The sequence below is a fragment of the Protopterus annectens genome, chromosome 3.part0 (genome assembly GCF_019279795.1).
Source record: "Protopterus annectens isolate FY-2018-M chromosome 3.part0, PAN1.0, whole genome shotgun sequence".
Taxonomy (NCBI): Eukaryota; Metazoa; Chordata; order Ceratodontiformes; family Protopteridae; genus Protopterus; species Protopterus annectens.
The window spans coordinates 1,231,691,324-1,231,701,940 of NC_056731.1; positions in this window are offsets into that span (position 1 = coordinate 1,231,691,324).

Genomic DNA, 10,617 nt, shown 5'->3' on the forward strand with positions numbered 1-10,617 from the left:
ATTACAAATTTTCCAATAAAAAGTGTAATTAGTAACGCTCATAACGTTAACAACCATAAGAGATTCATCAAATGTTACTACCTGTAAACTGTTAAATTTTTCACCTGGCAAAAATCGTAACTTATGTTTGTCAAATATTGCAATATAGCTGCTGGAGATTTTCTTTCCTGGTTTCGACAAGTGCACTCCATCCTGTGTAAACACGTGCCCTAAATCAGGCTTGGATCTCTACACATTTCCATTTTTTAAACCATGCCATTCTTTCACGTAGTTATTTACCCCCCAAAAATATTTTCATTCACAGTGATCTGACTCTCCTTTCTATATGTGATTTGTGAAAATGATGTCCTAATACCCGTACAAGCTATGCTATCTAAGAGGACTGTAAGTTTGTACTAACAGTCAGCGAGTCCATGCAGATGAGATCATTTATGCCAATATGAATATAAACAGATCTGTACTTCCACACACTAAGGAGTTCTAAGGATTTTCTCACATTCTGTGTTTTTACTCCTGCCAAGCATAACACTATTTGATCTTCGTGATCTTTTCTGCAAATGCAAGTATCAGTTCCTCTAATAATTGAATGTCTGAATACAAGTATGTAATTTCTGACCATATCTGAAGGACCATCGACTTCTAATTCAGTAATATCTGCTATATCAGTTGTTACAAAAGAACAATCTTCATCAGAATCAGTCTTATTAATCCCACTGTTTCATTGCTTTTACATTTGTAAGCATGCAGTTCTCATCCAGCTGGCTGTGAAGCTCAACAGTTTGAGCCATGTTGTCAACCTCTGCTTTCTCCTCTTTTTTTCTTACAGTAATGTTCTTCATTCTTTCCAAGTTCAACTTTGATTTCTTCCTTTCCACTAGCCCTGTCTCTTTTGGAAAAAAATATGCCTTTTTTCTGTAGACTAAAGTTTTTCTAACAGAAAAATGTTATCATTCCCTATAATCTCTGTGTTGCATAACAACATTATATCTTTATATTGTATATTCTGTTTGCTTTATAGACTTTAATACGTTTCTTTTTCTTCCTTGTCATTTGTTTTGAACTTCTTTCTTTCTTTCTCTTTCTTCTTTTTTATTTTCTTCTATGTGCTCTGAATCCTCAGATTGCTGAATACTTGTATCATGAATTCCAAACTTGTCATCATAGTTTCTTGTTTGATAGGGGGTGCTTGATCTTTACTGAGAATAGACATGTCCTTTCCCAAATGTGTTCTATTTGTACTGTGCTTAATATTATATATCTCATCAGTTCGGTCACTATATGTATCGACACTTCTCTAACCTGTGCCAATTGCACAAATGCAATCATCATCAGTAAGTCTAGATTTACGATTTACTACCAATAATGGTATCATCCAACTTTTGAAATGAAGAACACAGATCACCAGTGTTATCAAGTGTTACCTTTAAATTTACATAGCATTTAGTACACTGTACAGGATACATAAGGTTTAACAAATCATTAATGGCATACTTATTCAAGGAATCCTTTTGGATAAAGAATTCTAAAAGAAAAAAATAATCAAAACGGGATGGTTATAGTTTGCCTCACACCTAGCCCATTCTAACAGCAAACAGTGAAAATTAGAGGTAAACCAACAAAATATAAATCAAAGTAAATCTGCATTTCTACAAGCTATCCCTTTCTTCCTACAAACAGAGATGAAAATAAACTATGAATCAAAATAATTCCTCACTTACTAGATAACTGCACAGTCAATCTAAATAGATATGAATAAAGAACACAGACAAACAGCATGAGTAAGTACATAGCTGCACTTTTGTAGGTGGGGACAGGTGAGGTGAAAAGGAAACGTCATAAAAGAAGTAGAGCACCACAGAAGAGTGACATAGTAGAGATTCTGCAGACAAAAGAAAAGTTACAATCTCACACTGTGTTGTATGAAACACATGTGAACTTGAATGGAAACTACAGCAGGTAGCATAAGCTTTCACTATATTGACAAGAAGCTAATGCATATGCTGAAGGAAAAATAATATAGAGGGTTTTAAAGAGCAGTGAACAGGTATTGACCAAGCTGGATACTATATTTTTTAATGGGGTGACAGGGTAGTATAGGAAAACAAAGGGGTATAGCAAGCAGAACACACAGCAGGAATAGTGTACAATAAAGTAGCTGAATTTAATATAGACAGATAAACAGACATATAGATATAAGTAGATATAGACAAAGAGGGGCAAGAAAGGTAGGAGTGAAAGAAAAATTAGGAGGGATAAAGGATACAAGCAGGCAGTGGGGGCAGATAGACAAATGTGAAATAACACATACAAAAAGGGTAAACAAATGTCATTGGTTGGGGATAGAAAGGGGCTTTAGATTGCCTGCCAGCCACAAACCTTCCAAGAAGGACATTACTAGGACTCAATAGGTGGAGGTACCTGAACTCAGACCTCTTCTCTTCCCCGTGATCTGGATCCCTGCTGTTTTTCTCTTGCATGTATATGGGTATGCCCTGGGCTTGTGCCTTTTAAGAATTTATTTTTTCCCTTCTAGCTGTCCTTCATCCTAATATACTACATGTCAGTCCAATCTTTTTTATATCTCCACATTCACATTCATTGGGATCACATGCTCACAGGCCTAGTGTAGTAGTCCAACATGTTTTTTCTTTCTACTCTTGTACCTTTTACTATGCTATACATATCCCCCACCATTAGTTTATTTCACATTTGTCTTTGGATTTATCTTTATTTTACTTTCTCCATTTCCCTCATAAACTTCTTTTCGTGACCACCCATGTGTTTCTTCAGCAATTATTAGTTATTTCTTCTTAGACTTAGATATTAAACTCTTTATGTTTACTGTGGTTTATTGTACAACATTCAATAGTTAAAGGAAATGAATTGCTTACTTTGGAAGCTTGGCCCCTATGCCCCTTTGACTGCATTATCCATCGTTACCCTGGGAACATATTCTGTTCCTCCAATTCTTTGCAAAGGTGTGATGTTCATTTTCCATGTGGTGTGTTTTTTAAGGTATGAATCTGTTTCATTTCAGAATCCTCTCTGTTCTGCCCACATTCATGTGCTTTTAACTGTCCGGTCCTTCCACTTATTTATTGCTTCTCTTTTTCTGTGATCACTTTCATGCCCTCTGTATTCCTGCCTTTCTCCTCTTTGAAACTTCCATTCATCAAAAGTGCTTCTGTCCAAATTGTTTGTCTCTCATTTGTCCAGCAGTTCATTTCTAAGTCACCTTAATCAACTGACATATGATCCTCCAATTTCCTTAAAATGCTCCCTTGTCAGTGTCTGTTTCTACTTCTTTTTTTGCTTTTGTGCCAAATTTCTGAGAGGCTTCTCATTACTATGCCCATTTAAGACATTTTCTCACTTGATTTCCCTCTACCATCTTGTCTCTTTTCTCATCTCCTTATAGTTGCCTTTCTTGTTTGTTTATTTCCTGTTCATTTCTTTTATTGGCATGCAGCGTCTGAGTTTTATTTTCGTTCCTGCAGGGAGGGGTTTTGTCTGTGATACCTTTGTTTACACTTTTGAACATCTTCCACATTGTGTAGCCTGAACAATTCCCCTTCCTGCTGTACTACCAGAATTACAGGGTGTTTCAACTATGTAGCTGTTCTATTCATTCTTAGTTAATTTAATACCTACAGCATAGCTTTCCTTCTTCTAAAGACTGTTTCAGAGTGATCTTTGACCATCTTTATGAACATCCTCACAAACAGGATGAGTTTAAGTCATTTTGCTTGTCTTATTTCATTTTTTATGAAAAAGGAACAGAAGATTGCCAAGCATGCCTGAGTCTGCATTCTGCTGCTGCTCAATGCAGTACCACTCTGGGTGTATTTTCAGATGGGCTCTCTTAATTTCTCGGTATAACAAATCTTTCTCTAATAGCTCCATTACAAGCAGCTCCAGTTCATTGTGTCCAGTCTCTCTTGTATTCCAGTTATTCTAAAGTTACTCTTTCTTGAGTGATTTTCAAGATCATCCATCTTTTCTCCTTGTCTTTTTATTGTCTTTAAATTAATGTATTCTGTGTCTGTTCCTGCAACTCAGCTTTAATTGCTACTTCATCTTCCTCTAGATCTTGCACCTTTCTTTGCAGCCCTTCCACTTCAGTTTTTTTTTATCTTTTTGTTTATTTCAAGGAGCTCACTTTCTATTCTGCTGTGATTACCTGTTCAAAGAAATGTGCAATTGTTCTTCCTTATTTGATGCATTAAAAACAGCCATGTGTTCCTCCTTCTGTTCATGCTCACTCATGTTTCTGTGTTGCTTTATTCTCCCTAGGAATACAATTTCTGTCCAGAGATTTGGGCTTGGCAGCCATTTTGGCTTACCTCTCTAGCATCTTACTCCATTGTAATGCCTTTTGCACCAGAAACTCTGTCAGTTTGTGGTATATTCAACTTCAGACCAGAATCTGTAAGCATACATAATTTATAAGGACTACAATGAAATATTCCCCAAGTTTGGGACTTATATGGGTACCACTGGTACATTGTTATGCTCCAAAATATTTTTTTCAGATCTGATAGCCTAAAATTCAGAATTGGTGTTTTTTGTTCAACTAGTTACCCCCATTTCATGGTTCATACTCCAAGAAAAGATGTTGCATGAAATTCTTGCTTTACCTGTGCACAGAAATGCCTCCAAACCGTCAAAAACCAAGAAAATGAACAAATAAAATGTTGTGAATAGTTTTCTGTAATTTTTTCATTAAGGCAGCAGCAGTCCCATAAACTCCCAGATGCCAAATATTTAAGCTGCACTTTTTATTGCTTAAGCCATTTTTCAGCAATGCGCCCATTTATAGCGGTCTTATCCTCATAATTTTCTTCAGATATTACACACCCTAACCTTGCTGATTGTTATAATCCATTATTTCCTACATTTGCATTGCACACAACCCCCAAACATCATTCTCCTTTACTGCCTCGCTGTCTTCTTTCCAGACATTAGGTCACATTAGCTAAACTTTTAAACATAACATTGTTTTCACTTAACTACTTCATTTCATACCCCAGCCAAAATTCCCTCCATGTGTTTTGTTACTTTACTATTATTCATTCCAGTTAGAAATTCTTCTTCATATTTCTTCTAAATTTATGTTTTTACTGCTCTACTACTGAACCTTGAATATCAGAGCTCTGAGAAAGCCAAACACTGGAAACAAATGCCTGAAACACAGAAGGTTAAAAAAATTAAACTACAAACTGCTGTTTTTTACAAGGGAGTCAAGCTTTTTTGAACACATTGATATGGGGGAATGAATCCCCAAACCTGCTATACTTAACATATAACTCCATGGTCACACTGATTCAAAGATGGAAGACATTGCTGAAAACAAAGGAACCTCAATCAGACAGTGCAACGACAGTGATTTCATATGGGTAACAGCAGCTGGCATTCTGTTTCTTGGTATCTTGTGCTTCAGCCAGTTGAGACAGGGCATTTTATCTTGCCTACCTGTGAATTTACCATTATATATGCATTTTCAACCACCATCACTAGCCTGTTCAAGAATACACTTCTTTATCTTTCAAACTGCTACCTGGCAGATCCCCCACATTAACTACACCCTGCTGCGTTTTTCTTCTCCTGTATTCTTTTACTACTGAATTCAAATACAGTGTACTTCTTTGTCTTCAGTCGTTAGTTCGTCACCTGCCATTTGCAATAATATGTCCGTGCTCTTTTATCTGCTACAGTAATGCATCTCGCAGTGTTAAATGTCATTGTTTTTCTTCACTCACCGCATATGACAACTGAGTAACGTATTGTACTTCACCTGTACTTGTTAGTTTCTCCATTTGCTAGAGTTTGTGCTTCTTGTAATTGAAGTATGTTGCATTTTTTGGAAACAGAGTATTTGTCCCTCATTTTCCACTTTAAATAAGACAATGCAATCAAGACTTTTAAAGAAAATAAACATCAAATTTTGTTTTTGTGTCTTTCGGCTTTTCCCGGTTAGGGGTCGCCACAGCAGAACTCCGGTCCGCTAATGATTGGCAGTAGATTTTTTACGTGCCGAGTTTGCCAGCCCTGACGTACAACCTTCAACGAAGGTACGCCCATTCACGCATGTCTCCACACAGAAGATGCTCTAGCTGAAAATCGAACGGCACAACGTCTTGCTGTGAGGTGACAACACTACCGGAGCACCACCACAGCAGTCTTAAACAGCAAATAAAAAATAAAAATCGTGATAATATAAAATCAGTGAAGGAGGTGCCACACTGGAAGGCACCCTATAATTATTAGGTTCTATTTGAAAGCTTCCTGTCTAGCAGCTAATTAGAAGGTTTCATGTCAAGATCCTTTACTTAGAATGTTGTCTCATAGATTAATCTAATGAGCAGTGAAAGGATTCTGCTGTTGGTATATTTTTTCTTTTGTAAGTAGGAGTCTGTTGAAAGGATATTGTTGCTAGCATATTTTTACTGTAAGTTGGAGTCTATTCCTCAAAAAATATAATCATCAAATCTTTCCATCAACATAATGCTTTTTTTATAAATATGGACAATACTTGAGATAATGCCATATTATATTAAAAAGATTTCACACACAAAACAATTGTGGCTAGTTCTATTAGCTAAACATAGATCACTAGTTATGAGACTATATGATATATACATGCTCCAGCTTACTTTCATGGCTCTGTAATTAGAGTGATATCCATAACTGCAAGTTGGTCAAATACAACAATAAATAAATTGTCATTTCTAATGAAAGACTGTGAATCTTAGGATTGCCATGTGTTATAGACTAATGAAGCCTTAACATCCACCTCAGATGGCCCATGTTTTACCAATGACATTAGTAAAGGAGGTGACATGTTGGTACAAGATGGGAGTGAATAGTCAATGCCAGTTCAATTACCTCAGGGTGGGTGGAAGGATGCTCAGATCATTGCAATGGTGACACCTGCAGGAGAGTTGCAGTGTTACATAAAGCCATAAGCTTAATGACCCTCTGCTGCATGGGTTTATTGCCTAACAGAAGATAGACATTTGTTGTACCCACATGCATCCCCTCTGGGCAGCTGTACGAGAGCTTGAAAGCTGCTGCAGGGGGGTTTAAGTAGGCACAGACCTGTTCCGGGATGCATGAATAATGGCATCTACTAGCATTTCACTTTTTTCTCACTCTAGATGAATGAATGGGCCATAGGTCTTTCAGTTATGGGGAACAAATGTGTCAATAGAGTCACTGGCAGTTTAGGGCTAGATAGCCAGTGCAGGGATTGGGAAATAAAAAAAAAAAATTATACTTGATTTAATTTTATTTAAGAGGTTTGGAAGTGGGGTGTCATCATTGCATCCTTCCTACTTATATTTGCTGATATGGAGATAACTGTACATTGGAGTAAGGGGACACTCTAAAGTACCACAACCTTGGCCGTAGCATATATTTACCATATTCATACTTCAAGTGTAATTTTTCCAGGACTACAGTTACAATCCTTAGGATTTCAACAGAAATTCTACCGTCTCAAGAATTTCCATGAATGTAGGCCAGAAATCCATACTATATTATATTAGATTATTATACCCACTCATAGTGAAACAATACATTTGATGAACTAACAGCAGGGGTAGTTTTATTCTAAGCGATTGCTTTTGATAATGAATTTAGCATAATTATATTTGATCTGCTTCTGATGTCATTTATACTGCAAATATTAGATTCTAACTATAAACCAGAGAAGAAACACAAACTGATAAAACCAACAAATCCGAATCCAGCCAGAGACTCCAAACTGTTGAATTGTGAAAATATTATTCAAAGAGACTGGCTAAAAGCCTTAAAATGAAGAGCTTTCATCTCTGACAAATCAGAGACTTTATCAAGACACTCAAAACAAGTAAAAGAAACATTTAAATAGTAGTAAGGTGTTACCACCTCCTGCCATTGCAACCAATCAGATTAGAAAATTAATTAAAACAGTGTTAAACACCTTTAAAAATATCCAAAAAAGAGGAAACAGCTCCAAAGCTAAGTAGACTCCCGTCACAAAACAGAAGATTAATGTTGTAACACTAACCACGATCAAGAAGTCACATCCAAAACTCCGTAGTAAAAGTAGAACAACGATTTATTTCATTAACATAGAGATAGGTTAGCATATGAATTAGCGCAGGGTGTGCCCATGGCAACACCCCACTGCTGCAAATAACATTTCTCACCAAACATGAAAACATTGTTGTTTAACACCAGATCAAGTAATTGGCAGATTAAAATGTTCCTGTCACTACTATATGGTGACTCACTTATAAGTACCTCTCGAATGGACTGTATACCCATGTCATTAGGTATACAGGTAAACAAGTTCTTCACATCTAAAGTGATGAGAAGATATCCATGTTGATCAGTGTTTAATGTTATATTGGTTAAATACTCTAACAACTGGTAGGTGTCTCTCAATATAGATGGAAACAACTCAACTATAGGTTTTAATAAATGCTCAATAAAGGTAGACATATTGTAGGTTGCCCAATTCTCCCCTGATACAATTGGTCTCATAGGTATGGGAACTACATTCTTATGAATCTTGGGCAAACCCTTAATGATGGGTAGGACAGGATGTTCAATATAGAAAAATTCATAAATCTCTTTGCTAATCTGCCTGCACATGACTAGATCATACAAAATGTCATGAATATTGTGAATAATATTATTGACTTCATTTATGTAAATTTCCTTATATGTATCCTGATCAGTAAGCATTGAGAGCATGTTAACTATATAGTATGAGGTATTAAGTACCACTACCCCACCACCTTTATCGGCAGGTTTAATGGTAGTATCTTTTCTATGTTTGAGGTCATTGAGAGACTTGTGTTCAAGAGCAGTTAGATTATAATATGCTACCTTGTTATTGTTGTTTGAAAAAAGAGTGTAGAAATCTATCTCACAAAGCCTTAAGAAACACTCTACATGACTAGGCATAATGGGCATAAAATTACTCTTTCGTTTAAACTGAGGTAACTTTTTATCAATTACATTTATCTGTGGTTGATCTGTGAAAAATAACTTCAAGGACAGCATACAACAAAAGAGTCTTAAATCAATAAGGGTTTCACTCAAAACACCAGAACTCGCTGGAATAAAATTGAGGCCTCTATTCAAAAGGTTGACTTGTGTAGTATCCAGTATAACGTCAGAGAAATTAAAAACCAGATCAGTCAATACCTTGTTCTCCTTGTCTGTCCGAATCTTTCCCCTGATGGTTTTCTTTTTCTTGGGCCTCTGCTGTTCGAGCGTCCCCTGTTTTGATAGTTCTGTTTGACTGGATATGGCAAAAAACGTTTTCATGTTTGGTGAGAAATGTTATTTGCAGAGTGGGGTGTTGCCATGGGCACACCCTGCGCTAATTCATATGCTAACCTATCTCTATGTTAATGAAATAAATCGTTCTTCTACTTTTACTACGGAGTTTTGGATGTGACTTCTTGATCGTGGTTAGACCTCCGTTTTTGTGTTACAACCTTTAAAAATATGTACATACAAAAATCATAAATTGTGGTGAACCACTCATAACCAATACACTTTCCTTCTTTGCTTGGTTATAAGAGTGGTTAACCGCAATTTTATGGTTGAGTCTCTGATTTGTCAGAGATGAAAGCGCTTGATTTTAATGCTTTTTAGCCAGTCTTTTTAACTTTTCTAACTATATTTGAGCTGTTGCAACCATAATCTTTATTCTAGCACTACAAATGTCATTTAACTGTCAGCTCAGTAGTGTTAAGGAATCAAGCCCCAAATGCAGTCAAGAAACCCGGAGTCAATCAATAGTCCAATTAATGAAGAAATGGTGAGGCAGTTCCTGCCTGTCTCTCAAGAACAGAGTGATGGGGTGTGCTGTTGTTATGCTCAAAGCACAAGCTGATTTAATTCATTACAGCGTTGGCTGTAAAATTCATAAGAAAAATAATTTAACATGGAAGTGAAGGGAAATCCTTTATACTGTCATTGCAGACTCACTTTTAGATGTTAACTAGCAGGTTTAGAGATGTACATGACTCACAACAAAAGCCAGATGTCTGCACTAAGACATTTCCAACACCAGTCCTCAGGTTATTGATCTCTAGAGTACTCATAGGCTGATAGCTAACAGAGCTTTCCAGTTAAAGAAATAAGAGCCGTCTAGTGAAGTTACATACGCATAATCCACCTTTAAATTGTGTCGACTTCATAGACAATGGAGTAATTGGAGATGCAGGCAACCTGAACTCTGTGGTGGCTGGTAAAGAATTAATTAACATTTTGTGTTACTTGGGAATGATAACTTTGTGCAAAGACTTAACAAATAAAATAGCCTTTATACCTGGCTGAAAACTTTCTTTACATGCCTGTCTAAACGTATAACTCAACTTGAAAAAACAATGTCTTCACAAAGAAAATCAAGAGCATGGCTTCCGTGTGCTATACTGAAAACCTGGAAGTGCAACCACTCTTCTCTGCATCTTAAAATGTCTGTGGAGGGACCCCCGCTCACCTGATAACTACAAATAATCCAGTCTTAAGCAATGTCTTACACATTCACAAAACAATCAATACCATAAAGACTTGCTTGAAGGAACTAAACTGCCACCATATCATATGCTTATT